At 47.9% G+C, this 21,432-nt stretch overlaps 1 protein-coding gene and 1 pseudogene across 1 annotated transcript in view; one reads left to right on the top strand and one right to left on the bottom strand.

The window, feature by feature from the left end:
• Positions 1-21,432, top strand: part of ABR (active BCR-related) — a 183,969-nt gene that overhangs the window by 43,234 nt on the left and 119,303 nt on the right. The gene's annotated exons all lie outside the window — the stretch shown is intronic.
• Positions 18,734-19,320, bottom strand: LOC111739348 (annotated as a pseudogene).

Here is a 21,432-nt window from a genome sequence, read left to right as displayed (position 1 = left end):
TGAGACCGGTGTGTGTTTTGGAGTGGGGATGGATAGGAAGGGAGACTGTGTGCAGATCTCCGTGGGGGCCATTTGGATGAAGGAGCTGAAAACCCCCGGCTCTGCAGTCTTTCCTGCCAGCCTCATCACCACCCCCATCCTCACCCCCGCTCCCAAAAATATTTTAAAAAAACCTTGTCTTCTCCACCCCCTCGCTCTCAAATACGCCGCGATCATGTGATTGCTCTCGCGCTGCCGCTGGGGATGTGTAACTGATCACTCGTACATTCTGGGGGTGAGCGCCCCCACCCCCACTCCCCACTCCGCCTTCCTTAGGTGGCTAAAGCATTGCACTTCTCCCCACTCCTGCGTTGAGACACCTTCCCCAACGCTCTCAGTGATGTAGGAAGAGGTCCTGTTGGCCCCTGAGGAAGATGGGAAGTGGATTTCGCCCTCCCCATCGCTTCAGTAGGACTCTCCCACTCTCTCTTGTACTCTCCTATCCCAGAGTTCTAAGGCAGGGGCAGGAGTTGGGGGAGGCAGGAGGAGCCAGGTTCTGGCTCTGGACACTGGATGCCACGGGACAAGGACATTTATTTGTAAGGGTCAACCTGGCTGGAATCCCTTGGCAGCCGTCATATGGAGGTGGGAGAGTGGACAAGGATGATGCCTTGAACTCCAGGGTCTTGCCCCGGAGGCTTCTCAGTACTCAGCACCCAGCCTCTGACCTCTGTATCCCCTTGGGTTCCGGTCATTCCTCATACCTTCTTCTCTTTCCTCTTCTCCCTTCTCCTCCCCCTCCATCTTTTTTTTCTTTCCTTTCCTCCCCCCAGGAGCTCTCCTTGTCATGGTTCTTTCTGCTTTGGTTTTTCAACATCAAAGGGGCAAAGCTGGATCCCCTGGGCATCAGTCTTGAGCCAAGCCCAGCCACTCCATCTGCTTCTTCCCCTGCAAAGGCCAGTATCGCTGGGTGAAGGTCAGGGCCCATGGCTCTGCGGTGTGTGTGGGCACGTGTGTCTGCGTGAATGGGGGCACACATCTGTTCAGAGCCCTGCTGCAGATCAGCTCCTGACCCGCAGGAAGGATTAGTGACCTCTTCTTAGCTGTGCTCTTGCAAATAGCAGTCATAACAATGCCTCATATTCACATGCTGCTTATATTCCTGAATATTTCTCTTTGCAGAAGCTGGCACTTATTTCCCAAAACATAGAATCCTATAGAAACCTGGCTCTGGCTTTCTCTCCATTGCCCTGAAGAAGAATCCTCGACCTGATCATTTCCAAGTTTTCCATTCTCTCCTTTCCCCTGAAACCCCTCCCCAGCAGAGAAGCAAAATTGCCTGAGGCTGCCTTGAAAATTTCTGACCAGAGTAAAGCAGGACCAGGAAAGGGAATTAGACCGAGGGCCTCTTTGAGGGTGCCCGTTAACCAGCCCTAAGTCAGATAGGCTGGCATTTGAGCTGACTTTTCTGCTGCTGCTCTGGGCTTCTGGGGCAGCCTGATGGAAGGGTGGGAGCAGAGGGGCACTGACTTGGCAGCAATGTGAGGAGTCCCTGCCTCCCTCTTCAAAACAGCTTATTCGAGAGCTGTAGAGTGAGGCTTCCTGGGGAGGTAGTGTGCAGTCATGTTTGGGCTGTTAGCCATGAAGTTTCCTCTTGACAAGAGCCTAAATTAAAACAAATACCCGGGCTGTCATTTGCCTGGCAGCAGGGTTTTGTGGCTCCCAGAGGAAGTTCCTCTGCCTCTTGGGAAGCTGTTTGCTTTACAAGACTCACAGTCCTGGGGTGGCAATTCACCACAAAAGCCAAATCCGTCAGGAATTATAAAGGGGATGTACCCAGGGCACTGGGTGGCCAGTGTACTTCTTAGAGATGTGAGTGACCCAGTGATAGAGGCTCCTCCTAAGCACATGAAAATAGCATCTAATGGTGATAAATAGCATCTCCTGAGGACCTGCTATATGCCAGGCACTATGCTAGGCACTTTCTATCCATTCTCTCCAAACCTTACAACTTGGCAAGATAAGTAGCCTTATCTCCATTTTACAGAAAGAGAAGCTCGGTGAGCTCAAATCATTACTCAAGGTCACATAACTGATAAGTGACAAAGCTGGAATTCAGATCATACCCTAGGAAGACACTGAATTTTACCTAGATATGTCTGAGCTTATTCAAGGCCTTGAAACGTCATGAAATGGGGGGCATCTGTCTCTTTGGTCCTCTGTTATAGAGTTCTCTCTAAAATGGTCCAGCAGGGTAAGTGGCCTCAATGTCTCTGACCCCGGCCTGTCCCTGTCTTTTGTAGGAACTGGAGCCTGGTCCTAGAGCCTAGGCAGGGGTGGTTGAAGCTCTGTCTGAGCTCACTGAGGCCAGTGATTTTCAATTCCTGAGGTACCCAACTGCCAACCAGCCCCTCTCCCTCACACACTTCTTGCTTTTGGAGTTGTCAGCTCATTCTTTCTGCCTTCAGCACCTGTGCCCGGAGGAGTGTGTCCACTTCCATTGTAGATTGATGGTCATTTGATAAGGGGTGGGCAGTAGACCCCCTCTCTCCCCTGTGGTATGCGTCCTGAGGGTGGTGGTGATGGTTATCTGTCTGACTCAAGGATATGGGTTGGCTCCCAGCTGCCAGAGTGACCTGGGACTGGTTGGAGCTGGGTCTTTGCACTTGATAAGCTGGAGTGGCAGGCGAGGGTCTCAGCCATCCCACTTCTTGTCTCTGTATCACTCATTTTCTTACATTAATGTAATACTGACAGCTTTATCCCTCAGTGGCTTGCCTAGATTCTTTCCCTGGAGCTGGTGTGATTCTGTAGGGCTGTGTCTTTCTTAATTTTGTCTTCTCTGTATCTTTTATCACCCATTCCAATAAATAGTTATCACTTTATCTTGGTTTTCTTCTATACCAAGGGATTAGGTTAGATTAAATTAAATTTTGTGGAATTACCTCAAAATGAGGAGGGGGGGTGCTCTGAAACTTCCTCTGTCCCTCTGAGTGGAGACTGCCCTCCATACAGATCCAAACTGAGATGTGTATGTGTCCCAGGTAGGCTAATAATTTGATACCTCTTCAAATGGAAAGCCTTTAGCTATATGTTCAGAATTTATTTAAAAGAGAGCTGAGGGCTACATTTAAGGGCTTTTCCTTTGCCATTGTAGCTTCTTTTTTTGTCCCAAACCATTCGGCTCTTACCTCAAACATACCTACCCTGTTGAGCCAAGCAAAAACCTTGGACCTCACAGATGGCAGAGAATGATCATTTGTTTTTAGAACCTGCCTTTTGAAGCTCACTTCTCTAACCCCGAGCAACATTCCCAAGGGCTATTTCAGTCTCTCGTGATAGTTTCATGCCCTTTAAAGACTCAGCGCCCTGTCCAAGGGCCATGAAAGCATTTGAGGTTGTGGAGACACCAACCCATCCCCAGATGATCATGAACCTGCCTCAGTTTCCTACCTTATTCCTGTAGTAGCCACTGGCATGGCAGACTGTATGGGTTTGATCAGAGCTGCTCTCTTACTCAAACCAGCCCTGAAGTGCTAGTGAACACCTGTAGATAGATGTTTCCTTATCCTCTGAATCACCCCAGTCATAACACCAGCCCATAATTGTCATGGCTGCTGGAGTCTTAGAGGCTGACAGAAGAATGAAGTCATCTATTAAGAGAAACATAATTTGTCATTGTTTTTGTGATTGCTGTTGTTGTTCTTTGGAAAGAGGAAGAAATAACAGGAACATTTGTGAAGAATTAGCTGGAGAATACTGTTAGGTGGGTAGAAGATGGGAAAATAATGAGAAAAACCCATTTTGGCTTACTTTTGTAGGTAGGATGAAAGACTTGGGCTTTCTCTGATGTATGTGCTGTTTCCTGTGTGATTCTGGTGCATTCTCCTTGTGCACCTCTTCTATAAAGCAAAACTGTTGTTTTTTGTGGGTGCATGTGGATAAGTTAATGTTTATATCAAGTGCTTTGAAGATGAGGGACGCTATTGAACTGCTCAGCTGTCCAGCTCATCACGGTCCCCATCCGTGAAAGGGATCTTTGTAAGGCTTGCAGAGGAGTTTGGAAGGGAGTGGGAAGGGAACAAGAGAACTGGCTGCAGCAGAGTATTAGACCAGTTTCTTAGATGGTGCCTAGCCCAGTGCCTCATACGTAATAAGCTCTCGGTAATTTTTGAGTGAGTATAAGAGGGAAAAGAAAACTTCTGGGTTCTTGGCTGCTTTAACTCCTTATTCTACTAGAAATCTCAGAAACACATTAGCTGGCTCATTCACAAGTTTTCAGCTGTGTGGATTTGGTAATTGTACCCGTTTGTAGTGGAGTGGAGTCGGGGACCCCCAAGGGAATCCCACACGTCCCTCGGGCTTGTGATTGTGTGATAGGAAGACTGCACTGTCAGTGTTGGTGCTGTGGCTGTTTGGCTCAGCTTGAGCTCTTTGGGGGCAAACCAGGAACAAGGCAGCTTCAGAACAACTTTACGTCAGCTCCATGCCATTTGCCTCTGTCGAGCCCCTTGTGTAGTAGGCTGAGGTGACCCGTGGGGCTTGGAGTATCCCTACATTGTGCAAGTACAGGATCTCGGCAGTTTCCACTGTTGCCTGTGGGAAAAGCCTGCAGGCTTACTTAGCTCCAGGGTGGCTTGGGAGAGGTTGATATTGACTTGTGGCCTTGGTCTGCCTTAGCTTGCAGTTCTTTGGGTAAGATAGGGTCAGTTGGAGCCATGGATGCACCAGACTGGCAGTGGGAGTGTTCTGCTTGTCCCTGAAGCTTGGGGAGAACTTGTCCAGACTCTGAATGGAGAATGAGAAAGAAATCGGGGCAACAGGCAGACTATAGGATGCATCCCCGTATGGGGGTTGGGGATGGATTCCCGGTCCGATTCCCTTCCCAACGCACTGGCGAAGAGTCCTTTGAAGTGGGGCTAAGTGGTACCATATCTAACTGCTGATGGGACATCCAGTTCTCTGTCCCCAGATTCAGACCTGATTTGGGCCTCTCCCTCAGTTTGCAGCATCTTATACTTTATTCCTGTCTTCTCTTCCTGCCCTTCCTTTTCCATCACACATCAGAACAAAGGATGAATATGATTGACTGACCAAATGGAAACTGGCAGGGTCAGTGTGCTCTTCAGGAGATGGGGTCAGATGTGGTGGGTCCCGTGGAGACCTAATTGGTTAGGTATTATTCCCCTTTCTCAAGCCTCACCCCTGTTGCCTTCATGACACTTTAGAGCAGCAGTCCCCAAGCTTTTTGGCACCAGGGACCGGTGCTCCTATGAGAATCTAATGCATGATGATCTGAGGTAGAGCTGAGGCAGTGACGCTAGCTCTGGGGAGCGGCTACAAATAACAGATGAAGATTTGCTTGCTCGCCTGCTGCTTACCTCCTGCTGTGCGGCCTGGATCCTAATAGGCCGTGGACCAGTACTGGTTCACAGCCCGGGGGTTGGGGACCCCTGCTCTAGAGCACAGGTAGACATGGCAAATGTAGTCAGGCATTTTGCCTAAGGTGAGCGAGGTCTCCAGAAGGAGTTGAGTGGCGGGGAGGTCTCAGGTGAACCAGTGCTGATGGGTGAAGCTCAGAGTACTTGTCAATCTGGGCGATGTGGCCTTTGGCCTTCCTGATGTGTTGGTGGAGCTGGCGCTGCCTAGAAAAGCCCTGTATTGACTAGGGATCTGCGGGTGTACTCAGGGCCATTGGGAAGGGATGTGGCCATAATTACCTTCATGAGATGGAGGGGCCAATCCTGTTAGTGGGTTGGGCTAACCCCTTCCTTCAGGGCATTGCCTCCTGGCCAGCAGCAAGTATTTAATGGATCAAGATTACAGAGTTCAAAGATGTTGTGTTACTAAGCCCAGTTATTTCCCTAGCCGGGGGACATCTACTCCCCACGGTAGCAACTGATTTTCTCACTTGTGGTCACAGGGTTCAGTTGCACGTTACCTTCAGCCTAACCAGCCTGGGACCATCTTTTTAAATGAGTTTATCTCTTTAAGGTGAAGTTTTAGGAAAAAAACCCTTTCCCGAAGGTTTTGGGGTCAGGGTAGTACTGCATTTTATGTGTTGGTGCCCCCTGGAGTTGTGCAATGGAGACCTCTTTGGGAAATGTGTCTGGGTTCTGAAAAGAGACGTAGAGGCCTCATCCTTGGGTCTCGCAACCACTTGGTCCAATGAGAAGAAAGCTCATCGGTCCAGCTAGGTTCATAGAAATTAGATCCTTCCATTTGGCCTAGGAAGAATGGAAGAAAATATAATATTTAACCAGCCCTACTATGCACCAGATGCTATGCTAGGTACTTTCCTTACATTATCCAAACAACCCAACAAGATACCTGTTATCCCCCTGTTTTACGATGAGGAAACTGAAGTTCTGAGAGGTTAAGTTGTTGTAGAAGGTCTCCCAGTTTGAGCTGGATAAGATCTCAGATTGCTCCACTTCTCTCTATCTAAGCCCATTCAACTTCCAACAATACCATTATAGCCAGTATTGATTGAATACCTACTATGTGTTGACAGTGTCCTATATGTTTCCCATGTGTGATCACCAATCTTCAACAGCCCTTATTTTATGAAGCAGCAATTATTATCTCTATTTTATAGGGAGGAAACTGGGGTTCGTGGAAGTTAAGTAATTAATTCAAAGTCCTAGAGCTCTAGAGTACAAGCCAGGAATTGAACATAAGTTTGGCCCGATTCTAAACTGTGCTCTTTCTCCCACAGTCCCTTGCCTTTCACAGCAGTGCCAGTAAAGTCCCCTTGACAGCTGGTATTTCACAGAGGTTGATTGATATGTTCACCTCTCTAGTGAGAATGACAACTATGAAGACTGTCTTGGTTCCTCCCAGGGCATTTGGGCAGCTCTCAGCCCTGTAAATGCTCACCAACTGGGCTGCCTCTTCCTAAGGGATGATTCCAAGGAGATCTCCCCATGGGCACTTGGAGCCCATATCCCCACGTTACCTTGTTCCTAGGATTATTGGCAAGAAGCACTGATTATTTGCCAGGGGGCGGGGCGAGGAGAGGAAGGGAAGGGAAGGGAAAACAGACATTGTGGACAGGGATGGGGTTCAGCTGGTGCCCAGTTTTCAGAGCAGAGCAGGGCCAGGGGCAAGGGAGTGGGGACTGCAGGAAGAGGGGACTTGGCAGAGCCTGCATGTGCTGGCCCTGCTTTTAGGCCTTTTAGATTTCACCTCCATAGTTTCCAAAGGAAAACAAAGAGAGCCCTGGGCCCTAAATCAGGCCACTGCACACCAAGGTCCTTTGCTGAGGCCCAGGGCCAGCTGGGCTCTAGATCCAGCTTCTGCATTTGAACTCACCCACACGCAGCATGTTAATGATGGGGTAGCTCAGAGCAAACCCTCCTGCCCCACTCCCCACACCCACTAAGCATCCCCGCCTCTCTCCCCCATCCTCCTCGCCGCCCAGAGTCCCTGCTGAGGTCAGTCCTCTTGGGGAAGCCTGTGCTGGGAGGCTTACACCTTAGCAGACCCCTCTTTGGCATGAGTCAGAAAAGCTGGAACACTGTGAGAGAGCTTGTTGCACAAAGGGTTTGTGTGTGGTAAGTTTTTTGGATATGATAAAGAGCATGAAAGCCTGCCCTGAGATGACAGCCAAAGCAGGAAGGTAAAAGTGGGGTAGAGGGAGGGGGTGCTCCACAATTCTGTTCTCTTCTTTTCCCTTTGCTGCTCAAAATTTCACAGGCAGCTTACTTCTTTCACTGAGTCTGTGGGCATTTTTAGGAATACCTGCTTGGTTGGGTGTAGGGACCTATGAACCCTCCCTGTCACTTGCTCATATGCTTGCAGCGGGGCAGAATGTGGAATTCAGTTGCCCCTAAGGCCTTAGTTGCTCCTGACTCCTCCTTCTCACCACCTTGAGTCTGCTGCCCTAGCCTTTTCCCTCTTGCTGCTCTGCCTTGCCCCTGCCCTCCTTTGGTTCCAGGAAGCAGCCAGACCAGAGGCTCAGCCTTGACAAAGATCCATCCTCCAGTTGCTACCCTGTAGTGCTCTCTGCATCATAGAGTTTTCTCCTGCTCTTCCCCCAGCCTCCTTCTCTTTCCTCATCACTGCCTTTCAAGGGAAGAGACATCTCTCAGGGAAGTCTGATGAAACAGGTCTGCCAAGTCTGAGAGAATTGAGAGGTGCAAGAGAACAGATCCTGGTGATGGGGATCCTGTTCCTCCAAAAAGGACATGTTTTCACTCTAGTGCTTCTCCACAATTCTTTATGTGCAGGTTGAAACAGTGCCTCCGTGTAAGCTGCCTAAGCTCTTCCTCACTTTAGCTGGGCTGTGGAGTACCCAGTTAATAACATGTGGCAGTAGCTACTGTTGTCAGTTCTGTGTCAAGGGAAAGGAGCCAGAGAGTTGTGGTGGAGATCTCCAGTGTGTAGCGGTAAGGGACAATTTGCGCATGGGTGGCCAGGCCAAAGGAGTCAACTCCTCGCCTTTGGAATGAAGTTAGCAGAGGCGGGTCACCTACCAAAGGGATAGGGGACTGACTAGATGAGTGACTTGCTAACTCTTTAGACTACAACTCAAACATAATTCATCAGTGTCCAGCATCCAAGGACGCTCAAGTCTCTTATATAAAATAGTGTAACATTGCATATAACCTACGCATATCCTCCCAAATACTTTTGAATTATCTCTAGATTACTTATGATACCTAATGCAATGTAAATACTTTGTAAATAGTTGTTATACTATGTTGTTCAGGAAATAGTAAAAAGAACAAAAAGTCTGTACATGTTCAGTACAGATGCAGCCATTGTAGGCCTAACGACATAGTACACGTTAACAACAGCATTCTTTTTCAAATATTTTCAATCCATGCATGGGTGGTTGAATCTGCATGTGCTGAATCGGTGGGTAGAGAGGGCCGACTATACATACACTTTACATCATATGCCAGTACACACAAAAACCGAAATAAAAGTTTTGTGGGACAATACTACCCTTTCTATCGTATTTGCAGTGCACACATATTTTTATGCCCTTCTATTCTATTCCATTCCATTCCATTAAAAATAAACCCAAAAGTGCAGGTCATGACCTACTACATTGATTTCATGACCTGCAATATGGAAAACAGCAGATGAAATGATCACAGAGGACTCTTATAAACTAGACGGAATAATAATTTACCAAACTACAGTACTATATATACCATTGTTGTGGTTTTTGCCAGATTCATACACTTCTGTTATTATGGACTTAATGTTTTTCTTCAATTTGATTCATTGTTTAAAATATTACTTACTTAGCAAAGAAACAAATGGAAATCTGTACCACTTATAATAAATCAAAAGTTACCTTACAAATAACTGTACTAAAAACTAAACAATGTTATTAATTCTAGTGATTCACTGTTGCCCTTATAAGCATCTAGGTCTGAGCCTCCTGTGTCTTTGTTTAAAGAGAAGTAAACAGGATAGAGGATAGAGAGATGTTAAAGACGTACTGGTACCAAACAGTCTTTCTTTTTCAATAACAGGAAAGATTGAAAGGAATCAAGAAGGGAATAATTTTCTCAACATGTAATTGAATGTGCTTAAATGCTGCGTGGCAAGCAAGCAGATGCTAATCACAGGGCTCTTCTGCGTTGGGGTCCCAATCTACCCAGAGTCCTATCTACCCATGTTTTGCCTGGTGGAAGAGGAGCGGGTAGATGGTTTTCTTCTAGGACCAAATATACTAGAACAGCATCTCAAACTCTGTTGTGCATCTGAATCACCTGGGGATCTTATTAAAATGCAAATCCTTATTCAGTAGGTTTCAGATGAGGCTCGAGGTTCTGCATTCCAGCAAAATCCCAGGTGATGCCAATGCTGCTGATGGCAGTCTAGGGACCACGATTTGCATGGCAGGTCTCCATGGTCCTTTATTCCCACTCCTAGAGGATTGATTGTGGACGCCGGACCAAGTCAGACCCTTCTGTAACTCTGGGTTCTGGCCAGATAAACGTAACCCATGACACGTCTCTCTTTTGAGCCTGTTTCTCAATAAAAATAAAAATAATGAAGCAATTGATTGGACACCTAAAGGGTACTAAACTTGAGCTAGTGTTCTCACATTCATGATCTCATTTAATCCTCACAGTAAACCTGTGAAAGGATGTTACCTTCATTTTAAGGATGCGAAGAGGGTAGCCATTGTGATCAGCCTCTGCTGGGAACTTTTGCCTTAGAGGGGCACCTACCATCCCTGGGACATACCAAGTCCCCTCTGCCCACCCCCTTCCTGGGATGCAGATGCTTAGGCAGGCCTTTATGAGTGCCTCTGTCTAGACAAAACCCATGTCCTCCCCACCCGCTTCCCCCCTGAAGGGCCAACTTCGGTGTTAATGGAGCAGAAAGCTTTGGTTGTTAATTTTTTAGTGCATCGTTGAGAGGGTTAATGAGAGACCAGCTGGTGTGCCACCCAGTTGTGTAGAAGCACCGTTTTCCCTTGATTTAGGTGCGCAAACATTTTGCAGGCCCATGGCAGCTCCTGACCAAATGTTTCTCCCTTGGGCCTGGATGATGCTCACCGGATGGTTCAGGGGGCACCGTGTGCTGTCTTTGGGTATAGAACCTTTAGAGGCCAAAAGCAAGAGGTGGTTATGTCTCCTGCTCCCTGGAAAGGAAGGATGGGACTCAAATTTGATGTCAGAAGAGTTGTTTTTAGCCTGGGAGCCATGTGGTGGTTGGTCAGCTGCCACCACAGCCAGGCCCTTGCAGTGACACCTGAGCAACCTCGAGCCCCTTGCTGACCTGGGACACCACCCCCTTTCCAACTGGCTGTGACTACACTATACTCACTTCTATCCACCTCTCCTTTGCCCAGAAACCTCTAGTGGGGCATTTTCTTTCCCACCACATTCAAAGTCCCCCATGCCGGAGGACTCCCCACACTATCTATTTGAATTTTCCAGCGTCCCAGCATACCTCTCCACCAGTCAGTGAGGGCCCTCACCATCCCACAGCCAACCTCTATGCTCTGGTGAACTCCCACCCAGCTTCAAGCCTTGACTCAGCTACCACCACCTCCAGGGAGCCCCCCATGCCTGATTAGAGCACTTGCCTCAGTGATATTCCCTATGCAGAATTCTGAACACATCATGGAGCATTTTCTTAGCTATCGTTTTATAATGTTTACCTATATAGTGTTTCTAGCCTGTTATCTTTTCTTCTCTGCTAGACTTTAAACTCCTTAGAGGCATGAAGAATAACAAAGGCTGCCATTTATAGGGTGCCAGACACTGTCCTTAAACACTTTACAAACAATGTGTCCCATTTAATCTTCAGCCTCTCTGGAAGGTCCCAACTTTTTTTTATCCAGCTTTATGGATGTGGAAACTTTCCCCCGCAAGGTTCTAGAGTGGTTAAACAGCTTTTCTAAGATCACACAGACTCTAAAGGGCTGAGCTGGGCTCTTAATCCATATCTGTGTGGATGCCCAGCCTGTGTTCTTCACCAGAGGTTCATGCAGAGGACACACTAGACCCTCTCAATGAGAACCTGGGAGTGGGGCCCGGGCATCTGTATGTTTGAAAAGCTCCTCTGCATGTCCAGTCCCATTCAGGGAACACGCGTGCTGCTTTCTTTCCTACAACACCCAATGTGCCCTGAGTGTGTGGGAGCTTGGAAATGCTCTGTGATTGGTTGAGGGGGTATGAAGGAAGGGAATGTTCCGAGGGGCTGAGGTCCATTGTTCTAGCACAAGGGCCACCTAAGAGAATCAAGGGGCAGAGGGAGAGGTAGAGTTGGACATGTGGAGGGAGGAAGGGCAATCAGAAAAGGACATGGGAGAGATCAAATCAGGGACCCTCTCTCTGTCCCAGCCATAACTCGGCCTCACTTAGACCAGAGCATCTTGTAAAAATGCAGATTCTGGTCCAGCAGATTGGGGCAGGGCTTCCGATTTGGCATTTCTAATGAGCCCTGAGGTGATGCCCAGGACGGGTAGGTAACACCTAGACTTCTCCAAGCCCTCGTGGAGGGTCCGATTCAGCTACTTGCTAGTCTAACACCTTTCTACCTCCCTCCTTCCCATAGGCTAAAATCTGAAGTCTTTGGCACAACATGGGAGCTTTTTCAGACACTGACTCCAACCCGTCTCCAGTGTCACTTTCTGGTGCTCCCGACCACACTCCCGACCCTCCAGCCACACTGAAATCTCTACAGCTCCCCAGACACACCATGCCTGTTATAGCTGGGTGCTTTTTGTACATGCTGTTTCTTGGTCTGGAAGACCACCCTTTGGCCTTTCTTGGTCAGGTGAGGATGAGGGTGAATGTCACCTCCTTGAGAAGTCACAGACTGGGGAATGGGCTCTAGACCCAGACTCCTGGCCCTGTAGAGAAGCCCTCAAGAGGTTCCTGGAACCATTCCCTGTCTCTGCTCTCAGCAAAGGTCAGCTGTGGTCCCTGGACTTGCAGAGACATGGAATCAGGTGACTGAATTGTCCTGCTTTAAACGCTCATTGTTTCTTGCCACCTTTGAGTAAAAATAGAGCTGAGAATGACTGAAGTGAAACCCCCACTTGGAGTCCGGGAGAGCAGAGGTGGGGGCCTCTCCTGGGGAAGGTGCGTGGGGGCACTCTGTAGAGCCCTGGGAAGCCCAAGGCCATCTGTGTGATCTTTGAGGAGGGGGCCTTGTGACCTGGGCCAGGGCTCCTGGTGTACTGTAATCATGGCTTGGACTCTGAGAGGCCCCCTCCTTGGTCCCCCTGTCAGTACTCGTAGAGCTGCTTTCACTTTAAAGTTTTCTCTCCTGGCTGTGGAAATATTTCAGGACTTCCGGGGAGAGGTTTCCTTCCGTGCTTCCTGAGTTTTCTCCTGGGCTTCTTGCCTCCAGGTTCTAGCCCCAGGCAGGGATAGCTCCCGGAAGGGCTGTGGGTGCCACCCTGGCTGACTGAAGCCCTACCTCCTGGCCACCTGCCCTTCCTCTCCTGCAGACAGGCTCCTTGATTCACTGTTTTGGGTAGAAATAGCTCCTGTTTGGGGAAAAATGGCTCTTCTTGCATGTAGGCTCCTGTCCAGGGGCTGAGGAGCATGCTCTGATTGCAGGTAGGTAATCGAAGTCTCAGTTTCTCTAGCTCTAGGCCTGTTCCCTCTTCTGGGGAGAGGAGGGCAGCTGGAGGGGAGAGTGTGCTGCCGACAGGGAGCGTAGCCTTTGAATACTTGCTGGGACAGTAACCTCGGGACACATAGCCTCTCAGAGCTTCATCTTCCCTACCCATAAAATGAGAATAACCTTACTAACCTCACCGATAGGATTGCCAAAGTTTTTTAGGTAAGCAGCTTGCTCAAGGACACATAGCTAGTAAGTTATGAGCTGGGATGTTGAACCCAAGCAGTCTGTCCTCTGTGTTCCTGCTCTTAAGCTATGCTGCCTCTTACCTACCAACTGCCACAGTTAAAAATGTAAAGTTTCTTTAAGGTCGAGGACATGGAAACCTACAGGGATGGTTTCACAAAGCAGGTGACAACGCAGCATGCTAGCAGAGGGAGGTGTGACTTCCTGGGTTCCCCTGAGATGCTTGAATGGAGAAGAGGGTTCAGCCAAGCATAAGGAGCTCACGCTAGGGTTTCTATCTTCCTGCCCACCACCCCTGAATGTCGTGGAGACACTGGCCATGTAACAGCCTGTCACTAGGCGCAAGAAACCCCAACACATCCCTGATTATTTGTTCAGAGGCTGTATAAAGTGAGTGTCCCTAACAGGCCCAGGCCCCAGGCTTGTCTAAGATCCATGCCTGCAAATCCCAATTATTCCAGGTCCTCTTCAGATATATTAGTTTACACCTAATTAATTGTGCTATGATGTAATATCTTCCTTCTCCATGATTCTCTTCCTTCTTTTTCTTCATGATTCTCCAGGATAGATTATTTTTTCCTTTATAAAAGCATGTACTTATTAAAGATGAGAAAAATACCTAAAAGTAGAAGGGAAAGAAATCAATGTGCCCTTGTCCCACCCTCTGAGAAGAGCCTTCCTCTTTGTTCTTCTCTGTCTCCCAGCATCTGGCCGTGCAGTCCAACAGTGTGCTCTTGGCAGAGGTGAAGCTAGAGGCCAGAGCTTGACCTTGAACAGCCCCATGTCCCAGGACCCACCCTGGGTGCTTGTGCCAAGGGGGATGAATGGGAAAGAGGGTCTGGAAAGCAACAGGTGGCATCTCCCCTTCTCCAGCTGGCTCTTTCAGACGGGGTGAAGATCAAGTGCCTACAGCTTCCCTCTCCCAAGGCCATCACATGCCGCCCATCCTCACCCCACCCCATTCCAAGAGCACATTCTGGAAGTCCCTATTGTTACAAGGGGCTGCCCCACCCTGTCCCAGTTTGTGACTAGAGATCAGTTTCTAGAACGCTCATGGAGGCAGCACTAGTGGCTCTGCTTGGCCCAAAGCCCAGATGGAAATCTTCCCCCTTCTTATCCCACCACAGGCCTCCCCTAGGTCCGCTTCTCAGTGTTGTGGTCTTTCCCCATTTTCCGAAGGTTAACTCGTTAATTCAGAGAGAAACCTGAGACTGAGAGCTTTGTCTGCTATTTCTGCTACCAGCTCCTTCCAGCTCTCTGCCATCTTCCTTTTCTCTCTGTCCCCTCCTCACAAGTCCCTAAGGGACTACTCTGTAAGTGCTCGTTGGCAGGTTCGCAGAGGTTCATCCATCAGGAAACCAGAGTCCCCAACCTGGTTACTTACTGCCACATCCATCAAGGTCCGGCAGGAAACAGATGGCACATATGCTGGAGTTTAGGGAGAGCTTATAAACGGACTATGACCAAAATGTGGTCAGGGTGAGGGGCAGGGTTGATACCCACACCTGGAGACACAGCAGCCATGCGAGAGGCTTCCTGGCAAGAGCTGCAACCTTAGATGGCCCACAGTGAGGAGCTGGAGAGAAATACCCCAGCTTGACACATCTCCCTTCCTCTGATCTCTGCTGAGGTAGAAGGCAGGGCGGAGAAGCAAGGAGAATAGATCTGGAGGACATATTCCAGGAAACTAGCCTGTGCCCAGGTAAAATCATTCTAGTTGACTCTCTATCTGCAAAGCGAGGGTTATAAATAACTGCCCCATATATGTCCTGGGGTTGTTGTAAAAATCAGCTAAGATAATGAATGGTGAAGATGTGTGTTTATCATACTGTTTTATACCAGAGTAAAGGATAATCGTTATTGACAAACACTTGCTGGGTACCCACCACAGAATGAGCCTACACATTCTCACTTCTGGGGAGCCTCAAATCTCCAAAGACTATGTGGGTAAAGGAAAAAAATTGCAGAATTGCAAAAGCCTGAGTTTGAATCCCAGAGCCCCGGCTTAATGTTTGTGTGACATCAGGTAAGTCACTTAATGAGCCTTTCTGCAGTGGAGATGCACTTACTGGGCTGGTTCAGGGTTCAGAGGAGAATGGATACTGGTCTCATGTGGCGGGTGGTGAGAGAACCTAACAGGTGTCCTTAGCCCAGTTGTAAAGATTTGACTTCTGGGTGAGTGTGGCTTTCTGAAAAGCCCAGGATGGGTGCTGAAGAGGATGCAAGGTCTGAGGGCCCCAGCCTTTGTGTACCTGGGAAGGGGTGGTGTACCTGGGAAGGGGTGGTGTACCTGGGCAAGGAGGTCTACATTGTTCTCTAGAAGGCAGTGAGGCCTGGCTGCCATCTGCCCACTTCTCTCGTCCAAGGCACTTGTCAGCAGTACTTCCTGGAGGCCGAAAGGGTAAAGAATAACAGCTCAATCAAGTGACAGTGTCTTCACTGGATAAGTGCCCCACCTTGGGAAATTTCCGTGTAAATGAAAATTTGTTGAGTGAGTGAGTGAATGAATGAATGAATGAGCAAATGAATGTGGGGTTATTAGTCTGCATTACAGGTTCTCCTTAGAGCCAGAGAGAGCTGGATGTGAATATTGATTCTATGAAGTCATTAGGTCTTTGAACCTAGTAGGTTTCCTTATCTGTAAATTCCTGGCATAATTCATACGTATTGTGCACTTGGAAAGCTGACATTTGAATAAGTTCAGTTATGTGATGTGTGGAGAGCACTGGGCCCAAAAAGGCTCCCGTTGTTTCTGGCTGTGTTTGTGCTTTTCTCTGGGGCTCACCTCCCTGTCTCCATGCAAGGCCTGCTGTGGGTCTCTCTCCTCTCAGCCCTAAGGGACCTGTTCTCTCAGGACTGCACCCCGCTCCCTAGTGGCAGCCTCACTTACAGGGGCCTGCATCCCTTAGCTGAGTAGTCCCTGCAGTGGTCCCCAGGCTCTGAAGCATGGGTCCCTGGGTCTCCCCTCTCAGCTTCACTGACCCAGGCCCAAGATAAAGGAAATAACTTGTAGTATTAACAGTAATTACCATCGCTGACTTTTATTGAGTACAGGCACTGATCAGTTAGTTCTCCTGGACTCACCAGAGTTCTCATAGCTAGAATAGCTTTTCAATATAACTGATTTCCTTTGTAATCCTATGTATTTTATTCGTTTCAAAACATTCCTCAGAGAAGGGACCATTGGCGTCAGCAAACTACCATGACCCATGGCACAAAAGAGTGAAGGGTCTTTGCTGCTTCCCAGAGGACTGTGAGTTCCAAGTTCCCTGCACTCTGAACTGAAGTTGGCCTTTCCTACGTGACCCTGGGCTGTGGCCACGGTGGTGGCCTTCACTGAGCTGGGAGGCAGGAGACCTGGGATTTTGTTTTAGCTCGGCCACGTCCCTAATGGGTGACCTTAGGCACATCCTCAGTGCTCTTAAGTGTAAAATGTAATAGTTGGTCTACCCCCACATGGTGTTTCTATTTTATATGTGAAATATATATATGAAAGAGCATATAAAATGTCTGGACTTACAAGACAAACATCTGTTTGCCCTTCATTAAGCTTATAGAGACCACTGCAAGTCCTGAGAAGCTGCTGTGTGCCTCGCTGTATTAGTTTGCTAATACAAGCACTGCAGACTGAGACTTAAACAAAAGAGCTATGTTGTCTCACGGTTCTGCAGACCAGAAGTCCAAGATCAAGGTGTCAGCAGGCTTGGTTCCTTCTGAGTCCCTGAGGGAGAATCTGTTCCAGGCTTCTCTCCTAGATTCTGGTGGTTTATTGGCAATCTGTGGCATTCCTTGGTTTGTAAGTGCATCACCTCAATCTCTGCCTTCATCTTCACATGGTATTCTCCTCCTGTCTCTGTGTGTCCAAATTTCCACTTTGCATAAAGAAACCAGTCATTTTGGATTAGGGTCCACCCTAATGACCTCATTTTAACTTGATCGTCACTATAAAGACCGTATTTCCAAATAAGTCACATTCTGAGGTACTGGAGGTTAAGACTCCAACATATCTTTTTGCGGGGGAGATGCAATTCAACTCATCACACTTACCCTCACTGCCCCTCCCCCTCATTGCAGACAGGGGTAACCACCACACAGAATTTTATGTTAATCATTCTCTCCCTTTTTTTAAGAGCTTTACGACGTAGGTATGTTTCCTAAATAATATAACTGTGTAGTTTTGCTTACAATTTATATAAATAGAATCGGTGTCAGTATTTTTCTGTGACTTGCCTTTTTTTACTTAAAATTGTTTTCGAGTTTCATAGTTGTTCTTGCCGATAGCTCTAGATTATTCATTGTCAAAGCTGCATAGAATTCCATTAAGGAATAAACTACAGCTTATTTAGTAGGAACAATGGTATTCCTACATTTTTGGACAAAATCCATAGCAATTTTACAACATAATACACAGCATGTATATATGTATGTGTATGTGTATGTGTGTGTATATATTTTAAAGAAGCTTCATGAAACAATACCTATCCTTAGTATATGAGATGCTCCTTTTCAATCCATTCCAAAGGTGACCGGCCAAACTGCCCGATCCACTAACAAGACAACCTGCAGTGGCTGAATGCGCCCCCTCATGTGTCCGGCTTAGCAGCCCAGTGGTTCTGTGCCCAGCAGGCAGGCACAGGGCATGGCCATGCTGCTCTCACCAGGACTGTCTGCCTGTACACCTTTTGGCAAGAGATTTCTGTGCCTTCTTATTCTCATCCTTCCATCTGTCCTGACTGTTGGCTTCTCCCTGCTCCTACTGGGCATGTTCTAGCTGTGACCTTGCCCTTGTAGTCAGGTAGCAAGAAAGAGGGTAATGTCTGTGTGACTAGGTAGCAACTCTGTGACCTTGAGCAAGACTTCTTTGTGACCTCTCTGTGCCTGAGTTTTTTCATCTGCAAAATGGGGTTATTAATACCTACCTCATGGGGGTGGCGTGAAAATAAAATGAGTTAATTTATTGTGTAAGTGTGAGCTGTTATTACTGCGTGTCAGGGTCTAAAATCTAATTCTTTGCTAGCGTCTCTGGACACAATGGTTATATTGGGAAAAGGTCAAAACATTAGGTTAAAATGAGGTTGGAGTTGGATTAAAGAACTGGTTCTGGACTTAGGCTACCTATGTTCAGATCCCAGCTCCACCATTAACTAGCCATAGCAAGTTAGTTAACCTTCCTGCACCTCTGCTTATGTACAGATTGGGGCCAATAGTAGACCTCACCATACAGCTGTTGAGAGGATTAAATAAGTTAATGCACATAAAGCTTTATAGTACAGCATCTGGCTTCATTTCTAACTGGTTACCCAGCCGGAAACTCAGGAGATGGTTTTCTTTTTTTCTTAAGCATTAAAAAAGGTTTATTTTCTCCCTTGAACAGGACTTTGATACCCCATGTGCATGGAGCAGCCACCTGGCTCCAGGTTCTCTCTCTGCAAAGGCTCATTTCTTGGAACTGCTCCATTCATGAGCCTACTGCAGCTGAGGCTGGGGCTTTCCCCTCACAAAGTGTGAGCATTTCAGAATACTCACCTTCCCTCCAGGGTAGGCTGGTGGAATGAGGTGTCTTAATTCAGATCCCCACAGAGCTCTCATTGTCCTCATTGAGGATCACATTGGAGTCAAACCTGTGGGTCATCGGGGCATAAGGCGAGCAGTGATCTAAAATGAGTGTCTTTCCTTCTGTCCCTTGATGGCCAGCAGATGCCCACCCTGTCCACCCCATTCTTGTTATAGATGTGGATACAATGAAGAGGAGGATGGTGTGGGATATTCCTTGGCACTGTTGTCCACCACACACACCTGAGTCACCATTTCTCCCCAGCCTTCCACAGTTGGTCAACCAGACCACCTGTCTTCTCTTGGCACCCCTACCCAGCCACCTTAGGGCATCCCCACATCAAAATCATGTCAGGTCTCCCTCCTGCTTAAAATCCTTCCATGGCTTCCCATTGCCTTCCTAGAGGGAGTCCTGCCACCTGGCATAGCCTTCTCCAGCCATGTCACTCTCCCCACCCCTCACCTTTCACTTATACCTTCTGCTTCAGTACCATCGACCCCCTCAGTGTTTCTCAAACTGTTGCTTCTTACCTCTGTGCTTCTCCAAATCTCCTTCCCTATTTGCTTGCCTGATGAAGACCTTCAAACCCAGTTCGCCATCACCTCCCTCAAGCAGCCCTATCTAACTCCCAATAGAATGAATCACTTCTGATAATATTCAATATCATATCGTCCAGTACATGGACCCTGGAGAAAACTGCCCCGGGTGTGAATCTCGGACTTCCCACTTACTAGCTGTGTGATCTTGAGCTAGTTACTTAACTTCTCTGTGCCTCTGTTTCTTCATCTGTAAAATGGGGGCTCTCAGAGTACCTCATTGTGAGGATTAAGTGAGTTGCTACATGTACCGGACACATAGTAAATCTGTCCACTGGATGTCAGCCACATGAAGGCAGAGGCTAAGTCTGCTTTGCCTCCCATTTGTGTCCCTATTGCCTAGCACAGAACCTGGCACATAGTAGATGCATATCAGTAGATGCATGTCTTTTGAATTAAGGGGAGCCATTTTTACCTTCCTTGGAGAAATGTCTATTCAGATCCTTTGTCTAGTTTTTAGTTGGGTTATGTGTCTTTATTGTTGAGTTGTAAGATTTCTTTATGTAGTCTAGCTAGAAGTCCCGTATCAGATATATGATTTGCAAATATTTTCTGATCTGTGGGTTGTCTTTCCCCTTTCTTGATGGTGTCCTTTGAAGCACAAAGGCTTTTAATTTTGATAATTATCTATGTTTTCTTTTGTTTGTGCTTTTGGTGTCATGTCTAAGAATCCTTAGCCAAAACCAAGATCATGAGTTTTACTTTTATGTTTTCTTCTAAGAGTTTTACAGTTTTAGCTCTTACATTTAGATCTTCAATCCATTTTGAGTTAATTTTTGTGTATGGTATGATGTAAGGGTTTAATTTCATTCTTTTGTAGGTGGCTATCCAGTTGTCACAGTACCATATGTTGAAAAAACTATAAAATGGTCTTGGCACTCTGTTAAAAACCAGTTGACCATACATAGATGTGTTTATTTCTGGACTCTCAAATCTACTCCATTGACCTGTAGATCTGGAAAGCCACTGGGAACTCTAACAGTTTACCCTCTCTGCCCATCTACTCTCGGCAGTCCGGAGGCTCCCACAGGATACGTTATCGGGACATCCCACAACTGAATGCCATCTCCCTAGTCAGTGGCCCCTGGAGATAATCACTCCCTGCATCTGTCAGGGTGACCACTGAGAGAGCCCAATGTGACTGGGCCCTGAGGGCACGCAGGGGAGGGTGCTGTGGAGGCGTGCTTTCCCTCCCTCTACCCGCACGCCTGCACATCTCCTCCCAGAGCAGGGTGCAAGGTCCCAGAGCAGGACCTGTTTGTGCCAAGGCCCAGCTCCTGATTGGGTGGATGCCCTTGATGTGGGCCAGGTAGGAGGGAACATAGGCGGGAAGTGGCTGTTGGGGTGGAGAAGGGCGTGAGGCCTGCAGGAGGGAAGCATTCCTGGCACTAGAGGCATCTTCGGGTGAACAGCGGCCTTGGGAGGGAGAGCCCTGCATTCATGGGTAGGCACCGGGAACTGCAGCGGGCCATTAGCATCGTCAAGCTCTCTTTCTAACATGACTTCTGTTCCGGTTTCCTTAGTGTGTGTTTGGCGGGGAGGAGGTGGCGAGTGGGTGGCTTGACCTCCCTTTTTTCTGTTTGTTCCGTGAAGTTGGGGGACTTAGATGCTTTAGGAGGTTGGGTGGCTCTTGGCCAGTATATCCTCAGTATAGGGCTGTTCACATCGACTCCAGCCAGTGAATAAGACTCTCCATGGCAGCCAGAGACTCTTGTGGAGTAGGATAGAGAGCTGGGAGGATGGGGTACAGTGGTATCCTGGGGACATTTTAGCTTGAAGAGGAGTTCCAGATTTATGGGTGCTTTAATTGCAACTATGGCAGAGACAGTACTTAGCAGAGAACGGTAAAGCTGCACCTGTTGAATTCTGAAGAGCTGAGCTGCCTGTGGGCTCAGGGAATCAGGGGTGCTCAGCTGGTAGGGTGCTGGCTCAGAAGGTGGAAAAGGTAGCGGAGAGGCCCATGGTACAGTCTGTCTCACCGTCCTTCAGATCTCCTAAGGCCTTGGA

This window comes from Pteropus vampyrus, unplaced genomic scaffold (genome assembly GCF_000151845.1).
Source record: "Pteropus vampyrus isolate Shadow unplaced genomic scaffold, Pvam_2.0 Scaffold50, whole genome shotgun sequence".
NCBI lineage: Eukaryota > Metazoa > Chordata > Mammalia > Chiroptera > Pteropodidae > Pteropus > Pteropus vampyrus.
The sequence above is the reverse complement of the archived record's forward strand: the minus strand, read 5'-3'. Positions and strand labels throughout refer to the sequence as shown.